The sequence below is a fragment of the Canis lupus genome, chromosome 29, assembly GCF_048164855.1.
Source record: "Canis lupus baileyi chromosome 29, mCanLup2.hap1, whole genome shotgun sequence".
Lineage (NCBI taxonomy): Eukaryota > Metazoa > Chordata > Mammalia > Carnivora > Canidae > Canis > Canis lupus.
The window spans coordinates 26465591-26488495 of record NC_132866.1 but is presented as its reverse complement, the minus strand read 5'-3'; the positions used below and the strand labels follow the sequence as shown (position 1 = coordinate 26488495).

The 22905-nt window shown below is 38.7% G+C and overlaps 1 protein-coding gene across 10 annotated transcripts in view; it reads left to right on the top strand.

Moving 5' to 3' along the window:
- GBF1 (golgi brefeldin A resistant guanine nucleotide exchange factor 1) overlaps positions 1-22905 on the top strand; it is a 121158-nt gene that overhangs the window by 37033 nt on the left and 61220 nt on the right. The gene's annotated exons all lie outside the window — the stretch shown is intronic.

Sequence of the window (22905 nt, the reverse complement as noted above, 5' to 3'; positions counted from 1 at the left end):
GCACGACTAGATCCCAGGACCCCAGGATCACGCCCTGAGCCAAAGGGAGGTGCTCAACCACTGAGCCAGGCACCCCTATTCTGGATATTTAATGTAAATAGAATCATATAATATGTGATCTTTTTGTATTTGGCTTCTTTCACTTAGCATAGTGTTTTTGAAGTTCATCCATGTTGTTGCATGTATTAGTATTTTATTCATTTTTATGACTAATATTCTAGTGTATGTGTCTGCCACAGTTTATCCATTCATCCACTGATGGACATTTGGATTATTTCCACTTTTTGCTATGGTGAATTGTACTGCTAAGGAATGTGTTTACATGTATTTGCTTGCCTGTTTTCAATTATTTTGAATTACATACCTGGAAGTGGAATTACTGGGTTATATGATAACTCTATGTTTACCTTTCTGAGGAACTCCCAAACTGTCTTCCACAGTGGCTTAACACTTATAGTTCCCAGCAGCAGTGTGTGAGGATTCCAGTTTCTCTACATCCTTATCAACACTTGAGATTTTCTGGGGTTATTATAACTGCAAAATCTTGAGACTGGATGGGACTTTGATGATAAAACTATTTCCAGTTTTTATGGATCTCCTGGAATGCTTCTCTTGCAGTAGCTGGATGGCTCTTTCAGGCTAAAAAAGGTATTGAAGTTCTACCTTTTGTGCTAAAGAATGACTTGATTCCAAAATCTGCAGCAAACATGGTGATCGCATCCAATACGGGTTGCCTAGACAGGGTTGAAATCTGACTTGTCAAAAAAGAGTGTTGGTACACTTTGGGTCTTGAGAGTAGATGGTGGTATTTTTGGTTTCATCTGCATCAGAATCCTGGACCATGCGATGGGCGGGGTCTTGCTGACTATACAGGAAGCTCAGTTTGCTCACAGATTGCTAGCTTATTTTCCTGCTTACTGAATAACCTTCTGGAGAGAGGGTTAACTCTAATTCCTGATTGGTGACTGGTTCTTTTTAAGGTGCTATATAAACTGATTTCAGTTATTACTCTATTACTACTTAAATATAGATAATAAAACTCTAAAGTTCCCATTTCTTTGCTCTCTGGCCTGATGGTTTCTTATTTTGATGTCTTGCATCAAATTACTGAGCTCCTACATGCCTTTCTCTTACCTTCTCTTTTTCAGTCATCAGTTTCTACTTCTTGTGTTTATATATTTTGTGGTTTGCCTAGTAGTCACTATGGTTAATGTTTTAGTATGTTTAATCTAAATTTATTTTTCTTTTGTGAACATTACTTTCTTCATGTGGAAGGAGAAAATTGATGCTGGAATCTAGGGTGCTTGTGCTTCCAGCTCTCAGTTTTTTCTATAAATCTAGCTTTCCTTTTTTTGTTGATACTGCTTTCTCTAGTTTATGTGTTGGGTTTGGTAGATTTCTCTGACTTTTAGAAAAAACATTTTTTTTGCTACCATGATGTGTTTGCTGGGTATTTTCCCTGTAATATTTTAAATCAGAATACATGTCAGTGTTTATTGCTTTCATTGTTGGCTTTTTTATTTTAATGGACCAGTTTTCAAAGTAAATAGAAATATAGTCTCTACTGCATGCACCTCCCCCCCAACACACACTGTTAGGTTTGCAAATGCATCCTAACCATTTGATCAAAGTCAGGCTTTGAATAAGGCTTTATAGTCAGGTATGGTTGAATGACAGGTATGTCTGGATTTGGTCTTGAGAGATTTGGGGATGTAAAAGTATGAGGGTTTTTTTCTTTTCTCTCTTCCAGTAATACACTGTGGTCTATAATAGGTTGAGTTGTAACATTCATTAAACCACTCCTCACATTCCCTGTTTTCAAAGCTTATCAGGATGACTTTGATTTAGTTATTTGGAACCAAAAAGGCAGTTTGTGGAGCTGGTCTGGAGCTGTGGAGCAGTAATATATCAGAGATCAGACTTAGGTCCCAGTGGGATTATTCCTCGGGATTTATTTGCCTGGAAGTACACACAGGAGCCAAATGGTATGTATGGAAAGCTTTGCTGGAATGCAAATTGAACACATTTTGTTGGGACCTGTAGGGGATTTTCACTGCTTCATAATTTTTCAAAGGTTTGTTATATATCAGACAGTCACTGCCTCTTCTTTAAATCTTTAAATCCCCCCTCTTTTTCCTGTTGTAAAGGTCAGATTTTTTTTGACAACTGTGTGCAGGAACAAGATTTGCTAAATCCCTTCATTTTTATTCATACAAATGTCGGCATTCAGTGAGCATCAGTTATCCCAGCATTTAGAGGTAAGGAAAACTCAAGGAGAATCTTGTGAATCTCAGCTTAGTGCCAGGCATATATCTCTGGGGATAAGTTTGCTGCCTCAACTTTAACCCTTGACTGCTCTGATATGGAACAACACTCTCATAGTGGCTTGCCTGTGAAACTTAGTTTCACCAACCCATGTCTGTGGCTACAGGATGGATAATATAATTAGTGGAAAGGAATTGTTTTGGACTCTTCCCTTTGACCGTGACAGTCCTTAAATTAGTGTTATGATAGCAAGACCATTCATTTCCTCAAGTGGAACCTCTTCTTTAGCCTTGCTTATTAGCTTTTAGTGGTATCTTGGGCAGCACACTACTTTTAATTTGAAGGTGATTCTTTTCTTTACAGAGTAGTTGAAATTATGATTTTATCATATAGCATAGTTCTCCATCAAACGTATTTAGTTTGATGCTATATTATCATATTATCTATTGTTATATAACAAATACCCTAAAACTTAGAAGCTTTTTGTTGTTGTTGTTATTGCCCACAGTTTCTGAGAGTCAGGAATTTGGGAGCTGCTTAGCTAGTGGTTCTGCCTTTGAGTCTGTCAAGATAGTCAGCCAGGGCTGCAGTCATATGAAGGCTTGGCTGGGCTGGCGAATCATATCAAAGTTTCATGTGACTGTTGTTATCAGGTCTCAGTTCCTCAGAATGTGGGCCTCTCCATAGAGCTGCTATGGAGCTGCTATGTTTTTACATGGTGGGTGGCTTTCTCCTGGTGAATGATCCAGGAAAGATATTCAAGAGGGAAAGCAGAAGCCAGACTTGCTTTTCAGACCTAGTCTTAGAAGCAATCTAGTACCATTTATGCCATATTATATTGGTCACCCAGACCAACTCTGATATGGTCTGGGAGAAGATTGCACAAGGTGTATTATCTTCGAGGCTGGCTACACAGGAAGTTAATTGGAAAGTTTTAGATACTTACTTAGACTTAAAGATTGATTTTTTTCCCCCTAAAAATTATATTCTCTCTGCTCAGCCTTCTCTCTCTCTTTTCTCAAACTCTTTTGAAGAAGTTTTGAAATTATCCAGTTTTGTATATGGCAAATATATGTGTGAATATTGCATCAACATGTGAATCTCTTTCTCTTCCATGGTCACCTTAGTTGTAAATACTAATAAAAATCCTCTCTTTTTCTAAAGCAAGCCAGTAAGCATGATCCCTCCCTCTCCTGCTGCTTCTTCCTTCTCTTTCCTCCCTCCTCTTTTTCTTTTGAGGGGACATCTATGGCAGCTGGTCCAAGGAGCCCTCTTTTCATGACAGTCCCTCAGTTGGATTCAGGTAATCTTTTGTGCTTCCTCAATCCTTTTCACTACTGATCCTCTAAAATTCGGTGCAAATAGACTAGAGTGACCAGAGTTTATGGAGCCACCATGGATGTTCCAGACTGAGATATGTTTTGATGTGAGCTCTTAGATTCTATTCAGGAGCTCTGAAATGGAGGTAAAGGCCTTGTGCATGGGAAATATTTAAAGACTAAATTACTTACCTGTTACTTGATAGATTCACCTTATCCTTTGGATACCTTTCTAGGACAAGCAGGTCTATAGTCATAGTGAAGAAGAATGCATAGGTTAATCCTAAAGCTGACTAGGGACACTGCCCTGCCTACTTGGTGACCATGTGAGCCATGCTTTACACTGACATCTTTCCCCCACCTTGGTATATACCAAACTGTATCTGATAAACAGAATCTTTGTTGTGAAATTGAACTTGTTCAGCTCTGGAGCGGGGTGGGGGTGCATGGAGTGGGAGGGTGATTAAAATAGAGAATAGTTTACTTCCTCAAAAATTATAGATCATCTTTGGCTTCCTAGGAAACAGTCTGAAGCTGTGAATGAACTCTGGCCTCGTATTCCTGTTGCCATTGACTTGGCTTAGTAGAAAATTCATACCTGGGAAAATCTATTGGATATGGGGCTTTTTTTCAGGGTTTTTTTTTTTTTGGTTGGTGTTTGGGGGAGGGGGGAGGTTTGGTTTAGGCTATACAGAACCAGAGAGAATCCAAAACTGTTTTTAACTCTATATAGGAGTATAAACAAAAGAGGCAAAGCAGGCAAAGGGAAAAACCTTTTTACTATAAAATCACTATTTATCTAACTCCCTGACCTCCTCTAGTCCTTGTCATTATAGACATATAATTTAAATAGCTTAATCAATTTGCCCTATTATTTTTGTTCCTTTTATTCATTTAGCACAACTTAATCCAGAATTTTTCCCTGGAGTCACCTATATATTTATTATCTTTAACGGTACTATAAAAATATGTTGAATCAGAATGTCATAGGTTAACTATTGTTTTCAAGTCTTTATTATGTATAATGAAATTTTAATCATCTTTGTAGTACTAATATTGTTTTTCTTTTTAATTATTTTTGTGAAATAATAGTCCATTTGTGGAATGACTGAGTTTTATAACTGTGCTATATATATCCTATATTGAGTTTAACTTTTTGTTTTTGCTAATTTAGTTGACAAGATGATACCTTTATAATTTGCTTTACATTTCTTTAATTACTAGAGCATTTTTTCAACTGTTTTACTGTTTGAATTTTTTCCTGTGTGAATTATCTGTCCTTAACTCTTGGCCACTTATTTGACAGAAATTGGATATTATCCTCAGCTCCTTTCATATCTGGATAATGCTTTTTTTATCTTTTCATATTTATTGCCAGGCCTTTTTTTCCCCCCTATTACTGTGGGCTATTTAAAACCTAGGTAGGTAGTGGTATTTTGGGTCCTTACAGAAAAGTGTTTGGGCATCAACTAGTTTATTTGCATCTGAAGTGTAGAAATGAGAGGTCCTGTGAGAACCCATGGAGCCTCCCTGTGTGGAGAGCAGGCCATCCAAGGTGTAAGGAGGGGAGATGAGGACAAGGTTGACACCAGACCTATAAATAACGTAAGGTTTAGCTTTGTACTTTAAAATAGAAATTAGGTCACTTTTATTGTCTTACCCGTTTTTTACTGGTTGGCTATGAAGAAGAGGCATAAGGATTTGGGGAGAAAATGCTACTGTTTTCAGCTCTCAGAGAAGTGAAGAGTACTGATACTAGAGTGTCCTGCCTCTTGTTTTCTCAATTCTCATAGAATGAGATGACTGAGTGAAAAGTCTGGGTTTGGGGATTTGTTTAACTAGACATGATATCTAGCTTCCTAAGTAAGAAAGTGGAATTCTAAACGGTGAAAGGCCCTGGTATTCCTTTGCTGTGGCACCATGCCTAGGACAGATTTACATGGTCACCCAGCATGTGTCATTCTTTTCACAATTGAACAAGGTCCTTTTTTTACCTCTATTATAGACTTTTGTGCCCAATCATTCTCATTGGTCTCTCTGCAGAGTCAGAGGCCCAGACTCTTAGAACTTTGTCTATGGAGGCAGTATCTAGTGTTTTCTTTGGCTCTATTTTCTTCTCCAAAATGAGAAGAGTGGGCCAAATGATCTCTAATGTCCCTCAAGTCCTAAGATTGAGTTCATTGGCCTCTCATAAAAGTTTAGGAATCCTTTCAGAAGATTCTATTCTATATGAATGTCATTATACTGTATTTGTAATAAAAATTTTGATGTTGGAATATTACAGAACGTAATTTAAAGAAGAAAATATATACAGTCTTTACTCCTATGTGTTTTGAGATAGTCTAGCTTTATAGTTTCCCTTTGTGTTTTGTGTTGCTTAGGTCACTTTTCAGATGAACTGTGTTGTAACTTATTTGTGTAATAGTCATTTAGTTTCAAGTGAATGATTTTGAGATCTTTGTATCTCTTAATTTTTAGTAATTCTTGAAAATGGATTAATATTGCATGAATGTCAAGGGAATATGTTCTATTTTTATTTAAAAATTTTTACTCACATTAAAATGCTTTACATTTTGTATGTTAATATATATGAAGATATATAGGCAAATGTCAGTTAAGCCTCACAGCAATTCTATGAAGTAGGCATGAAGACGTGGAATCACATTCCCCAGTACCTACTCTTTCCATCATATGCTACTCCCTTGGCATCTCCTTTTACCTCTTCTAGCAGACTCTTTTGGAACTCACTTCTACAGTTGTATACTTAAGTTATAAGCTTGTATTGTTTTATTTTTATTTTAAAGATTTTACTTATTTATTTGAGAGAGAGAAGAATGCACACAAGGAGGGGTGCAGAGGGAGAGGGAGAAACAGATTCCCTGTTGAGCAGGGAGTCCAACATGGGGCTCCAACCCAGGACCCTGGGATCATGACCTGAGCCGAAGGCAGCTGCTTATTTGGCTGAGCCACTAGGCACCCCGATTTTTCAGTTTTAAGCATGAAGTTCTACTCATTTGTTTCTCTATTGATGTTTACAAGAGCCAAGGTATCCTAGAACTAGAAGAGACTTCAGATCCTCCAAAGACTTAAACTTAAAAAACTTCGGGTTCCCTGGGTGGCGCAGCGGTTTGGCGCCTGCCTTTGGCCCAGGGCGCGATCCTGGAGACCCGGGATCGAATCCCACGTCGGACTCCCGGTGCATGGAGCCTGCTTCTCCCTCTGCCTGTGTCTCTGCCTCTCTGTCTCTGTCTCTGTGACTATCATAAATAAATAAAAATTAAAAAAAAAAAAAAAACTTAAAAAACTTCAAGGACCTAGCAGATAGTATGACAGTAGGGAGCAGTGTGGTCTGTAGCAAACTAGAAGGCTACCCTCATCTAAACATTGTGTTCTGTTTTTATTTTTATTTATTTATTTTTGAAGATTTTATTTATTTATTCATGAGAGACACGGCGAGAGAGAGACAGGCAGAGACACAGGCAGAGGGAGAAGCAGGCTCCATACAGGAGCCCCATGTGGCACTCGATCCCTGGTCTCCAGGATCACACCCTGAGCTGAAGGCAGCGCTAAACCACTGAGCCACTGGGGCTGCCCTGTGTTCTGTTTTTAACTGCATATATCAAATAGTTGCAATATATTGGACCTTATTTGGATCCTGATTCATACAAACAAACATAATATGAAAGAAAAGTTTATGATAATTATAGAAATTGAATAGTTGCAAATTGAACACTACAGCAGTAATTGATAAAATATAATATTATTCTTTTATATATTTTTGTCCATTATTATTCTTTTAAATGTGATGACTGTAATATGCTTATGTTCTTGATGGATGAAATAATGTGATGTACAGGATTTGCTTCAAAATAATATGGGAGTAGAAGGGGATAATGAAAGAACAAGATTAGCCCTGAGTTGCTAATTATTGAGGCTGGGTTTATGGTACAACGGAGTGCATTATAGTAGTATGTTTACTTTTATGTAATTTTGAAAATTTTCATAATAAAGGTTAAATTATATTATTCAGAACCTAGTCTCCTTAGCACAGGAGTATAGAATGAGGAGAAAAGGAATCTAGAATAGGCTAGAACAAAGGCAGTTCTATTTGCTGTACTGCTTAAAGGTTGTCACCAGGCCCTTAATATATTCAGTTAAATAACTATTTATTTATTGTTATAAATATTCATTTGTCTAGAATATTCTGTTAAATATTTGTTTGTATTCTTAAGTAGCAGGTAATAACATATAATTACAAAATGTGGTTTCAGTTATTCTCAATAAATTCATTTATTGCTATAAAAAATTGAAGTCACAACATATACCAAAAAAACCCACATCTGTGGATCCAGCCCACAAATTTAAAAAATTTATTTATTTGAGAGAGAGACAGTGAGCGAGCAGGGGTAGGGGTGGGGGGAGAAGCAGAATCCCTGCTGAGCAGGAAGCCCAATGTGGAACTCGAACCCAGGACCTTGGGATCATGACCTGAGCCAAAGGCAGAAGCATAACTGACTTAGCCATCCAGGTGCCCCCAGTCTAGATTTTTTTACCTGGCCTCCAGTTTGTGATTTCTGAGTCTGCCCCAGCCGTCTCAGAGAAGAAATTAAAGCACAGAGTCGTTATGATTTGACTAAGGCCACACAGGTTATTAGAGGGAAAACTAGAGCTCAGGTCTCCTGATTGCATATTCCTTGTTTCTTATGAGAAAATTGCCCAGTTGACTTAAGAAAGAAGGGTTATGGTTATGCCTGGCAGTTTTCTTGTTTGCTAACCTTAGATACTTGTTTTTAGAACATTGGCTAGAGATTTGGCTTCTCTCTTTTTGTAAGGTGATAGGGCTGAGAGATTCAGTCTTAAAGTCTGGTGGAAATCCAAGCCTAGGGATGGTTATATTTCTTAAGACGATGAGAAATTACAGAGCTTAAGCAAGTTATAAGCATAAAACTTTAGCTAAGGCAGGGGGCTCCTGGGTGGCTCAATCAGTTAAACATATGCCTTCAGCTCAGGTCCTGGTCCTAGGGTCCTGGGATCAAGTCCCACATCAGGCTCCCTGCTCAGCAGGGGTCTGCTTCTCCCTCTGCCCACCTTGCCCCCCGCCCCACTCATGCTCTCTTTCTCTCCTCCCCCCAATAAATAAATAAAACCTAAAAAAAGAAAAAGCCAAAAAACAAAAACCAGAAAACTTTAGCTGAGGCAGACTAGAAAAATGAACCCATTGGTTCTATTTGATCCCCAAGTGAGATTTCACTTCCACTAAAAACTACTTGTATACATGAACTTTAAAAAGTTTTTTAAAAACTATTTTCTCCAAGTCTAGAGCATTAAGCCAACAGCATAGATGTGTAGATTTGCCAACTGTGGGGAATGTGTTACTAAGTAGCTGTGACAGAGCCTTGGTAAGACTCTTTGCTGTAGAGCTGTTACTAGGTTTTGTACCCAGGTCAAATTGGGAAATAAGGATTTGGTTAGTCGTGTTTTGTATATATTTTATTTACATGCTTAATTTAAAAGTCTGATAAACCTGAGTTGACTTCCAAAGAGTTATTTCTATACTGGCAAAAATTCACATAGTACACACCAGTTGAAGGAAGAAGAATTATAGAAAGCCCAGAAGAAAGCAGAATGACTCTTGTAGATAGATTTTAATAGTCTTTCCACCATTCCAACCTTTTCTCCTTTTTACCTTCCTACCCTAAGCCTGTTCATTTATATATTTTCCCACCAAGACCAAACAGAAGCAAAAGAGAAGGAAGTGATCTTACAGAATTCCTTTGGGTATAGATGTTGAGTTCCTTTATTTTTTATTTTTAAAGATTTTATGTCTTTATTCATGAGAGACACAGAGAGGCAGAGACACAGGCAAGGGGGCTCCATGCAGGGAGCCCGACGTGGGACCTGATCCGAGGACTCCAGGACCACGCCCTGAGCTGAAGGCAGCTGCCCAACCACTGAGCCACTCAGCCATCCCGAGTTCCTTTAGATTTTAGTTCAATAACCTTTTTGAAGCATACTCTGTTTTTCTAAAGAAACCAAAAATTTTGTTAAACTAGTTAGTCATCACTCATTCATCTGTCACAGATTTTAGGCCTTTATATATTTTTCTTCCACTCAGGTATCAATAATTAGGGAAAATATCATTTTTGAAATTGATGCAGATACCTGGAAGGAAAGAGTTAGAACCAGTAGTTTGGAAACTACATTCTAGATGTTCACTGGTAAAGACTTTGCCCTTAACTATGCCTAAGAAATATTCTAGACTAGAAGACAGGTAGATTCCCTTCCCTACCTGAGTTTGATTCTCATTTTTCAAAAAATTAAATAGAAAGTTAAAGCTATTGACTAAAATTAAATTGAGTTTATTTTGGGATGCCTGGGTGGCTCAGTGGTTGACTGCCTTCGGCTCAGGGTGTGATCCTGGGATCTGGGATCGAGTCTTGCACCAGGCTCCCTGTGGGGAGCCTGCTTCTCCTTCTGCCTGTGTCTCTGCTTCTCTGTCTCTTTCTGTGTCTCTCTGAACAAATAAATCAATCTTAAAAAAAATAATTTATCTCTATAGTTTTATAGATCCAGTCACACAGTTTAGCATCATATTATAATGATATCAATTCTATTTTGGGGAAAGTGTTTGTCTCTTTAGCCAGAATATATGTTCCTTGTAGTCAGGGACTATGCCCTTTACATTTTTCAGCTTGATAAATACTGACTTGTGTATTTAGTAGATATTTTGTTTGGCATGACTTTATTGGCTCTATTAAACTCAGGGGGCAATAATATTGCTTGTTAAGTTATTTATTTATTTATTTATTTATTTATTTTTACAGTTTATTTCTTAGTAATCTCTACATCCAACATGGGGCTTGAACTCACAGCCCAAAGATCAAGAGTCACATGCTCTTCCAACTGAGCCAGCCAGACCCCTCCTCCCTTTTTAGGTGACAGTAATATGATAGGAACTTTATATATTTTTTCATTTAATCCTTCCCAGAAGACTTCAACATAGTATCATCATCATTTTATAGAAGGGAAAAGCTGAGGTTCCAAAAAGTAAAGAACTTGTATACATTTATGTTCTTAATAAGTGGCAGAATTCAGATTCTAAACCTAGGCCATTTTCACTGATGATAGCTCCTATTCTTACCTTCATATCATGCTCCCTTAAGAGCTTTGGAATCATTGCTATGTCTTTTTTTTTATAAATTTTTTTTTAATTTTTATTTATTTATGATAGTCACACAGAGAGAGAGAGAGAGGCAGAGACATAGGCAGAGGGAGAAGCAGGCTCCATGCACCGGGAGCCCGATGTGGGATTTGATCCTGGGTCTCCAGAATCACGCCCTGGGCCAAAGGCAGGCGCCAAACTGCTGCGCCACCCAGGGATCCCTATTGCTATAAGTCTTAATCTGTTCTCAGTCTCTTTTTTTTAGTAAATATGAAAGTCATTTATTCTGTGGGTCTAGAGCCCTACATGTATAAATTAGGATGATGGATTGCTCTTCTGAGAGCCTAGGTGGCTAATGGTATGTATAGCGTATGTATAGAATATGGGTTTAGGGGCGCCTGGATGGCACAATCAGTTAAGCATCCCAGTCTTTGTTTTGGCTCAGGTCTAATCTTGGGGTCGTGAGATCTAGCACTACATTGGGCTTGCCACTCAGCGTGGAGTCTGCTTGAGTTTTTTTTCTCTCTCTCCCTCTGTCCCTTCCCTCCTCAATTTAATAAATAAATCTAATATATATTCTAGAGCCACAAAGACCTGGCTTAGAAGACTGTCTTCAGTTTGGTGACTTTCAATAGATTACTTAACCTGTTGGAGCCTTATCTGGTTTATGTACAAAACAAGGACAGTGTGGAAACTTCTCAGCAATAAGAGGAATAAACTATTGATATACTACAAGAACCTGGATGGATCTCAAAGCTGTTATACTGAGTGAACAATTCCAGTTATATGACATTTTGGAAGAGGCAAAACTATGGATACAGTAATAAAACCTTTCTCATAAGGTCATTATGAAAGTTAAAAACAAGGTAATGTCACTAAAGTGTTCATCACAGTATCTAGTATGTAGTACAAATGACTAAATGGTTGTTTTTTTATTATTTTATTATTTACTTATTATTTTTATCATCAAAGTATGATATTAAATATAATGTCATTCATTGAAAGGAGAATGGAATATACTTTCACACCATCTGCATGAGTATAGTCAGTCAACAGAAAAATGAGTAACTGTGAGTCAGATAGAGTATGTGTTTTCACATGTCTTGGCAAGGGACTTGAGGTCTTCTGGAGGGTAGGGAAAGATTAGGCCTAGTATTTCTGGAGTATCTTGCAGCTGGCTTCTTTTCTGGCTGCATCTGTAGTTCTCTTGATATTATTCTTCAACAAAATAGCTTTGGTCTCAGAAGCCACAGCTTCTTTCACTGGCTTCAGATTAGAGCTAAAATTTTGATTGAGCAAACTGATCAAAGAAGGAGCTGGAAGTGGTTCTCATACTTGGAAGATGGTAGCTGGTCTGTATAACAGCTGTGGCTTCCAGAACCATTTCCTCCTGCCAGCCATAGTCTCTGTATTAGACAGTGACAGCAGCAGGGCAAGCATTATTCAAGGGCTAAAAAAAGTTAAGGTCGAAGTGGCATTGTAGTTGTACTAGCAGTGAAAAAGAGGCTCTCAAGTGAAACCTTGACTTTTCCACCACGTAGATTGGTTGTCTTTTATAAGAGCTCAGAACTTGAATTAAAACAAGTTGAACTGATAGTAAAAAGGATTCTGACCTTACAATATTTGCTATATTAGTTACTTAACCAGTATTACTAGCACTTACTAGTCTGTGAATTACATTCATTTTAGCTAATGACACTGGAATTGAGGAAGCAGGAAAAAATGGAATGTTTGGGGATCTAAGTATAGGACTGAGTGTGGTTTAAAAGTGACTTACTTTTTCCTAGTTTCTTCACAGCAGGACACTAAAATTTTAAGCACAGCTCTATCATTCATTTTGCTTCTTTCATAGCTTGTCTTATTGTATACATTGACTAAGTGATTGCTGTGAGGAATATTACTCCTTTCTAGGTTATGAGGAAACATTACCAAGGTGACTAGTCTATTGTTTTGCTTTGGTTTTAGTTTTTAGTTCCTTGATAGTTAATGCTGAGTAGTTGGTTAGGACAGTGGTTTAAAATAAAAGAGGATCAGTGTTTTCAAAAATCGCCATGCTTGGTTGCACAACTGTGAATATATTTAAAAAATTCAATGGTACACTTTAAAGAGGTAAGTTATATGGCCGGTGAACTATATATCATAATAAAGCTGTTACCCCAAGACATGCCATACCAAAAAAACTTATCATACTGATCTATAACCTTTTCATGGAAGGTGTTGGACTAAGAATTTTCCAGTTGGATATTGGCATTTAGGTAGGATCCTGAAATCATCTAAAAATGATGGGAGTATTAAATGACTTTTCTGAAAAATTCTTAGGGTTCATCTACTAAGCAAATAATCATTCAGGTAGTCATGATGTAGACATCGGTAATTTTGCAAGGGAGGAGGATAAGGAGCATCATTTAATTTATAATAATGAATCTTAACTGGCAATTTTGCCTCCCAAGGGAAATCTGACACTATATTGAGACATATATTGGGGAGGGAGGTAGGCTATTGGCATCTGGCAGGTAGAGGCCAGGAGGGATGCTACTAAACATTCTCCAGTGTACACAGTAGACTTGCAAAACAGAATTATCTGGCTGTTTTTTTCTAAGATTTGTCTAATTTTAACTCATATTTAGGTCTTTGATCCATTTTGAGTTAGAATGGAGTCCTTCTATAGGAATAAAATAACTAAAAATAGCAAACAGAAAAATGGTACTTGAATTTAAGTTCAAACCAATATATACTTGGGGTCTGTGTGTGTGTGTGTGTGTGTGTGTGTATGCGTGTATGTGATCTACACTATGTTTAGGAATCATGGACCTTTTGTAGTCTGTATTCTGATCCAGAAAGGCAAAGTAGACTGTTCTCTAAACACACTGGACTTCTTACTTGCTGTATAGTTGAAGAGGCTCTTACAATGGTGGGCCTCATTCTACAAGATTTTGAAAACAAAATTACAGCATGCCAACACCTTGAACACTATATGTAGTTCTGGTTGCAGCATCTAAGAAATATATATATATATTTAAAAACCTGAAAAAGGGATCCCTGGGTGGCTCAGCGGTTTGGTGCCTGCCTTTGACCCAGGGCGCAATCCTGGAGTCCTGGGATCGAGTCCCACGTCGGGCTCCTGGCATGGAGCCTGTTTCTCCCTCCTCCTGTGTCTCTGCCTCTCTCTCTCTCTCTCTCTCTCTCTCTCTCTATCTATCTATCTATATCTTATAAATAAATCTTAAATAAATAAATAAATAAATAAATAAATAAATAAATAATAAAAACATGAAAAAAATTCAGAGAAGGGTAAAAAAAATAAATAGGGGACTTCCAGTCTTAGAATATTAGAATTCAGGAACATAATCTTCAAATTGAAATCAGGTATAAGAAAACATTCTTCCTTGTGTTTGTAAATAAATTTAAAAATTTTATACAAGGGATTGATTCAAGAAGGATTCTGATCTGAGGTCTAGGAGTGGGATTCAGGAGATTAATAGACTTCCTGAAATTATATGGAGAATTGTACTTGTGTGTGTGTATATATACACACACACACACACACACACACTTCTGAGAAGATCTGTACTTCATCAGAATCTCAAACAGCGCTATTAAGTTCTAAAGCTCTATGAACTTAGCCAAGTAACTTTACCTTTTTGTGTTTCATTTTCTTTCATCTGTAAAATGATGGAGCTATCCTGTGATCCTTAGTTTCTTTCCAACTCTGGTGTTCAGACTTCCTTTTCTTTATGAATTGGCATTCTTAGTTCCACATGCCTGAGAAAGTGTTAGCTTTAAACTGGATCACAGTGAAAAAGTACTAAGAGGTACCACTTCTAATTCTGGGCAGTATCTCCAGCTACAGAAGGTAAAGTCCTTTCAGCTATATTTCTCTCCTAAAGAATCATTTCAATAAATTTTAATTGAATGTCATTGGTATGCCAAACACTTTGGGGTGCTTTGTGGAATGAAAAAATAATCACATTTATTGAGCGACAGATACTGTTTTGAACAGGTAAAGGGTAAAAGGAGAACATTCCTGCCAAAAGATGGAGGTAGGACAATTCAAGGTTTGGGGAAGAGCAAGGAATCTAGTGAGGGAGTAGGTTGAATTCATGTTGTAGAGGGTCTTACCTGCCAACTGAGGAATGCTACTGGGTATAGTGAAAAGAGACCTAACTGGAAGTCTGAAGACTTAAGACATAGGCTGGGCTTAGTTATAATTATGTGTGTTATCTTGAGTAAGTGACTTAACCTCTGTTAACTTCAGTTTCACAACACACACACACACACACACACACACACACACAGTTGGGAAATGGACTGGATGAATGTTTTTTTACAACTCTAAAATTCTGTTATTCTCCTTAATTCAGTTAGAACTGGGAAATCATTGAAGTTTTCTGAGCATTGGTGTTTTCATCAGCAGAATTATTATTATTTCACTGCTTGAATGCTACTGCTTCCTTCACTTTTATGTGATTGATCTGGAAGGACTTTCGCTTTAGATAGTTCTTGATGTGGTCAAGGAGTTGGCCATCATTATCATTATTAGGTTGTATTCTCAAGGACTTGGGAACTACCAGGTACCTGTTCTTGAATCAGATCTGAAGCTAGTCTTGTTTCCTCATGTTCCCAGTCACTGACCTGAGAGTTGGAAAATGTGTCCAGAGTGTGGGCAGCAGGTAAGTGCTGACATTTTGATGGCCACATCATATTTCAGGATCTATGAGAAGGCCTGTAATGACCATAGAAAGCCAGCCAAAAATCTCCTTGCCATGGACAAATGGGAGAAGTTACTAAGTTTAGCTGACATTAAGCTGTAAATTATTTGAAAGGTGGAAAAGGATTCTATTCAGAGGCTATCTAGAATTTCCAATTACTAATCAGGTCTGTGTGCTATAGGGGCTTTCATCCCAGGAAAAGTATGGCTTTCTCTCTCTCTTTCTCTGCACTTTGTTCCTATTATATTGGAAGGTGATTTGTAGCTCTTCTGGGATCTGGCATTTTAGTGCTTCCTGCTATTCCTAAGATGCCAGGGGACTCAGGATGATAGGATCAGAGTTTGGAACTGCTGATTAAAAGTTGCAGTACAGGCTTAGTTGGAGTTGGGTTTTATCCAAGCATGATAGAGATATGTATGAAATAGAGTAAACTCCTGATTTTTTAGAGGAATATTCCTAATGATATTCACAAATCACCAAACTTGGCAAATAAGTCTTTATAAGAATTGAATAAATTAAGAAAAAGTCAGATTTTCCAACAGAAAGACGGGCAAAAGACTTGAACAGACACTTCACAAAAGAGAATATCAGAACAGTCAGTAAACATAAGAAAAGGTTCTCAACTTTGTTAGTCATCAGAGAAATTCAAAGACACAGTGGAATACTACACATAGAGTGGAATGACTAGAATGAGCTGATAATGCTTATACCCTGTGAACCAGCAATTCCATATTTCAGATATAATCAATATGAATTTATACAGGGACGCCTGGGTGACTCAGCAGTTGAGTTTCTGCCTCCAGCTTGGGTCGTGATTCTGGAGTCCCAGGATCGAGTCCCACATTGGGCTCCCTGCAGGGAGCCTGCTTCTCTCTCTGCCTATGTCTCTGACTCTCTCTCTGTCTCTCATGAATAAATAAATAAAATCCTTTTTTAAAAAAAGAATTTATACAATATATTCACCAAAAGCTGTGTATAAGGATATATATATAGCAGTGCTATTCATAGAAGGCAAAAAGAGGAAACTACCCGAAAGTCCATCATAAATGTAATGGATAAATGTAGTATATTCTCATTTGACATACTATAATCTCAATGGAATACTATACAGCAAGTAGAATTAGTGAACTATAGCACAGATGAATTTTTCTAATGTAATATTGAGCAAAAGAAGCCAAACACACAAAAGAGTCCATACTACATGATACCATTTATATATTAAATCCTTTGCATTGATTACACAAAGCAAATCACTGGTAGTAGAGGTCAAGATCATGGTTACCTTTGAAGAGATTGTGACCAGAAGTCATGATAGGCACTTCTGTTCTGGATCCTAGTAATGTTCTGTGTGTTGATCTTGGTGTTACATGGGTGGTTAAATTTGTAAAAATTCATTGGGCTACACTGAATGTTACATACTTAAACATTTCCTTTAGGAGGGCTTAATTTTGCAGATGCTTTGGAATCAGCCAGCTCACTTACTAGCTAAATAACTTACTGTTACAAACCAGCATTAGAACAGGATTCAAGGATAGCCTGGGTGGCTCAGCGGTTTAGTGCCACCTTCAGTCCAGGGCGTGATCCTGGAGACCCGGGATCAAGTCCCATGTCCGGCTCCCTGTATGGAGCCTGCTTCTCCCTCTGCCTGTGTCTCTGCCTCTCTCTGTCTGTGTGTCTCTCATGAATAAATAAATAAAATCTTAAAAAAGAACAGGATTCAAACCTATCTCAGAAAAGTTATTAATTACAATTTGTCTTGGATCTTCAGAGTCACTCTTAAATAGTTGAAATAGTAAATGTTAGATCTATGGATGCAAAGATATATATTATTTTGGTCATCAGTACTGATAAGATGACCTTTGGGGAAATTAATGTAAGATCACTAAAATAAAGTGGCAAGAGGAGGTGTTCTGTTTACTCTGATATTAGTTTTTTAAAGATTTTATTTATTTATGAGAGAGAGAGAAAGCATGAGTGATGGAGGGAGGAGCAGAGGGAGAAGTAGGGAGTCTGATGCGGGGCTCTATTGCAGGACCTTAGGATCATGTCCTGAGCTGAGGGCAGACACTTAACCGACTGAGGCACCCAGGCACCCCACCCCCCATAGTAATTTTTCCCCCATCACAGGCTCCAGAGGTTGTATACGTGAAGCTTGCTCTTTCTCTTTAGGCTGTTCAGTTTGTGGCTTTTCTTAGTTCTGCCTGGCTTTGTTCAAAGTAAGATATTGCTTGCCCAACTTTCTTGGCTGTTTAGCTGCTCTTGTTCATTATATTCAGATTAGGCTGGATTTTTTTGTGGATTTTGTGTTTTTTGTGTGAAAATTTTTGGTCTTTCTAGTTACAATTTTTTATGTGTCCTTGTTTGTGGATCTGGAACTTGATTCATTATTAGTTGTGGAATGAAAGGCAAGATACATATTTTGGAAAAAATACATCTGAAAAAAAATCCTGAATTTTTTTCCTATTCTAGATCTACTGTCATAAAGCTTTAATCAGAAGCTAATTTAGGGGCACCTGGGTGGCTCAGTGGTTGAGCATCTGTCTTTGACTCAGTTCGTGATCCTGATGTCTTGGGATCGAGTCCTGCATCAGGCTTCCTGCAGGGAGCCTGCTGCTTCTCTGCCTATGCCTCTGCCTCTCTCTCTGTGTCTCTCATGAATAAATTTTTTAAAAATCTTAAAAAAAACACCAACCAAAAAAGAAGCTAATTTAGTGATGGAGTTAGTCCTAGAAATTGCCTTCAATCCTTGTGTAATTTATTCTGTGTTTCTGAGTTATAGAAGAATCTGATGATTCTTGGTTTACATTTGTATAATTTAAGAAAATATGACCGTCTGCATTTTAAATATATATAGGCCTTATCTTTTCTGTTGGGCTTAAAGAGCTGTGTTGGATATTGTAGAACTGGAAAGAGGCCATGTGGATAGTTATGGGATTTAGATGGATTTGCAGTGGGTAGAAGTGGTGAATTGGAAAAGTAGTAGGATACACGTGTTTTTCATTCAAGTCTAGTCTATTCTTACTGTTTGATGTCAGAGTAAAAAGTGTCAGTAGCTTGATAAGGCAAAAGCATCTCAACAGAGTGGAAAAAGTTGTGCCTCTCTTCTATTGACTGAGAGGAGGTTATATTTTCAAACTAGCTTCCTGAGAAGAAACTAAAGTTGTACATTTGCCCTGCTTATTCTTGTTGTCCTGATTTTGGCTTTTCAGATCTTTCCTATTAAATATGATATGTTATATTGGCATTGAATATTTCAGAGTTGGCTATGACTGTATTGGTTGAGATCCCTGTTAATCTTAAATCATTTCTACTACTGGCATCCCCTGAAATAGAGGCATGCATGAATGCTTGTATTCTGATGAGTACAAGCACTACGGGTTTTTTCTGGGACTGTTAGAAAACCTTCCAGCAGCATTAACCTAGGAGAGATTTGGGGTTTGCAGGTAACTATGAAGGTTTGGTTAGTTTATTGCTTCTACACAAGGCTGTTCTTTATCAGCCCCAAGCCATGGGGGTTTGAACAGGGGTTGAGGAAGGGGTTGATTTTCTATTTATTAGAGGTGACATGAGCAGTGGGGCAGTGGCAAAGAGGCCATGTTGCTTTTGCTAAATATACATCCCTGACAGTTGGATAATAGGTTCCAGGAAGTTCAGTGGAAAATTAAAACAAAGCAACATTTATAGCTGATTGAACTTGAAAAGCCATTTTGGTGTTGAATGGCAAATATGTAGACTTCAGCATTCCTGGAGCCTGATGCATCTCACTGGATGGCCCTGTTCCTGTGTACATGATGGTCTGGGGACTCAGCAGTGTGCAGGGTACTCTCCTTTAGAGAGTGCTTTGAGGAAAGAACATTTATTGCTGCTTGCCGAAGTCCCCTTCCCTATGTTACACAGGTTCCTCATGTCTGGGGAGCACCTTTCCTCTGATAGTTTGAGGACTTGTTAGAAGGACAGGAATGTCTGGCAAGAAACAGGAGCTCTTAAGTACTATAAATACTCCTACTCTATTGAGGCTGAAGCTCTATGCAGATTATTGTGGTTTATACACATGATCTTAGCATGGTAACATTTCTGATTAATGTCCTTAGCTGTCCTGAGGCCACTGGCTTGAGCCTTAAATTGAACTAACTTGGCTGTGAAGAAAGAGCTTTGGAGTCTATGCATGGGGTAGTTAATTTTCTCATGATCAGGAGAGAGGCTGCAGGAGAGGAGAGAGTGAATACACAGTACAGGGATTGTAGGTGGAGAGAGAGAGACTTGAGCCTTCTGCAACCATGAAGAAAAGTTGCTGTGCACACCCATCTTTTTCTCCAGGATGATCGCATGCTATTATTCCTGTTTGTCTTGTGAAGAATGACACTTAGATACCTGATGGCATCTTCTGAGCATTGGTTTGGTAAAGATCATGAAAAAGCTCCTGTCACTTAGCCCCGTCAATCCCATGAGAACATCATGCTTAACTACCCTGGCTGTCAGGAAAACATGAATTTTGGATATGGACCTAATTTTCTTCTGTTCCCACCCAGGTGAGCTGCCTTTGTTGGCTATTGAACCAGCCATTCCTGCGCCCTGTGAATTTCCCCAAAGTTGAACTATTCCAGTGGAACTAAGCTAACAGGTTCTCTAGCTTATCATGTCATTCCTGCCCCCACCCCCACCTCCCACAAGGGGGTTTTCTTCCCTTGAATCCTAACAGGAAAACACAGCTCCAGCCTTTAATAATTCCCTCAGCTCCTCCTTTCCTTAATGAAGAGCTTTAGTGGACCCCACTTTTAGACTCCCTTCCTATAAATACGGTGGAACGTTTATAAACTTAGAAAATGTTAAGTCTCTCTCTGCCCGCACTCAGCTGAGGGATTGAGGCATAATGCACTTAAGGAGTCTCCTCTCAGCTACAGCCACAGCAGGTCTATGCTTAGGTTGCTTAGCAAGCATTTATAAACTTCGAATAACCTGGCACCAGGCCCTCAGTTCACTTATGTTTTGATGCTAGTGAAATTTAGCTTTTAGTTAGATAACCTTTGTTGCTAGGGGCCTAACTTGTAGTTGGGAATCTCACCCATTGACAGGCAGTCTTGGCAGCTGATCCACTGTTGTTTGTGCAATTTAAGAGTCTTTAGTTTGAGTAAACACATACTTATGGTGTTACCAAACTACGAAACTGATGCTGCAACGTAGAAGCAGCTCTTTCAGTTTGGTTTCTCCAGCGCAAACAATTCTGCTCATGAAACTGCATCAGGTGCCTTCTTCAGGTGCTTGTAGTCACTGAGGAAGAAACAGATTTCTAGTAAATTGAGTTTAATTGTGGCCTGTTTCATTCTTTCCCTGCATCTCACACTGGCACCATTAGTTTGCTTTCTGAGCCAGTCAAAGCAAAGATTTGCCTTGTCCTGTGATCTGAGGCTTGCTAGGCTCATCTTGGTGGTCTTGTAATGGTGAGATTAGGGCCAATGTGTGAGGAAATCTCATGGTTCTTGTGGTGGTGTCTTTCCGATATAGTTCTTAGTGAGTGCTCACTTTGGCAGGACCGAGAACGTGGTTCTGAACGTGTACTTCAGAGGCCCTTCCAGTGCAGCATGCTGTGGGTGCTAAGAAGAGGAATTGTGTCTCTGGGCAAAGGAAGTATCTTGTGACTTTGAAAGCAGGTTCCTTGTATTGTGGAGGGTAGGTTCTTTTCCCGCTTCAGGGAAGTGACTCTGCAAGAAGCTTCATGTTCTTCTGAGTATACGCAAGTCCTTACTGCAGTTAGTACTCTTCTTTTCCTGAAATGAGAAAGTGATTTACGAGGTGTGGGCCCTTACGTGAAAGAAACAAAAACGGTTGCTGTGTGGGCCTGTAAAATTCTTGTGCCACCTCAGTGGTGTGGGTTACAGGAGGAGAAGATGGAGAGGGCTAGCTGGCCCTCCCTTGCTGGGGCTCAGCTGCCCCAAATACTTGTGATATTGTGGGTTATTTATGAGCTCGTCTGGGCTGGGATTCACCACCCCACACCCTGGTAGGTGAAGATTTGCAGGCAGAACGTAGAAGCCCTCATTAATCTTTCTGATCTTGTTGAGGATTTCTTGCCCTCTAGAGCTCCTGTTGGAAAATGTACTGGCCTTTCCCACTGAACGGCAACGGCTCAGATTAATATTAATCCCTTTAATGCTGCAGTTCATGATATAGTCATTAGGTGACTTGGAACTAATCCTGTCCACCTAACTAGTGTGATTTATTAAATACACATGGAGATCGAGTCTGAATACAGCCAGGCAGAATCAGCAGCAAATAAATACCTCTGTGTATCTGTATTAATGCTGGTTGATTGGGATGCAATTGCAGGCTGGGTGAGGGAGAAACAAGGGCAAAAGGAGGCTGAGCTCTCTAATCAAAAGCATTTGCCCACCCCTAGTCTTTAATTTAAGTGGTAGAAACTACAAAAACTCTAAAGACATAGGCCCAAACTAGGGAGAAAGAAATCCCTTGAACATATCAATTATTTGAATGATTTTTCTCCTATCCTTTTTCTTCCTTTAAGTTTTCAGAGTAACTATTCAAATAGAACTTTCTCCATGACTTAACTTGCTTAGATTCTTTGAGTTCAGTTCAGTAGACACCCTAGGCAGGGCACTGGGCATACTGGTCTATCTCCTCTTCTGGCTTCAGGGCTTAATTTTTTTCTTTTTTCTTTTTTTGAAGGGATAAGGATGTAGAGCAGCCAAGCCTTCCAGATAACAGTTCTCTTCTTTGATATCCTTGCCCAAGCTAGCAGAAGCATAATTTCTTTTGCAAATAATTGAGGTTTATCGTTTTCCTTTCTCAGACCTCCTTTTCTTCTCCCTCTTTGCTCTTTTAGCAGAGATGGCATTAGTATGAAAAACATCTATCTAGCTGGCTTCGTTTAATCAGGCAAGTCTGACATTTGTGAAACCTCTCATTAACATTTTCCCCAAAGAGCACAAAATGGCCTCTCCTCCCATCTCCCCTCCCAATACAGCCACCTCAAAGTTTAGGCTGCTTTCCATCACTATTGGCAGGCTGTTCTCAAGAGATGTTACTTCTCTAAACTCTCACTCTTGGCTGTTGGCCACTGGTTACATATGGGGGGACCTTCTGTTCAGGTGCTGCCCTATTCCTTGTAAACATTACTTTTTACCAGTTTTTCCTGGAAATGACAAGAAATCTTCCACAGGAAGACTGGGGTATGGATTTCTTTATTACTTCCCTGTGACCTTTTTTCCAACTAATTCAAAAACATTGGTTGAATACTGTTTATGGCCTTCCAGTAGGCCCTCTAGTTAACACAAAAGCAAAGAAGCCTTTGTTCCTTTCTGCCATCCAGGAACTTACAAACTATGATTAGCTGTTCCATAAGCTAAAGCAATAGCACTCTGGAAGTACCAGGAAGGGTGAGATTGATTCTAGTAGCAAGAAATCAAATATAGTCATCCTGGCTGGAATTGAGAAA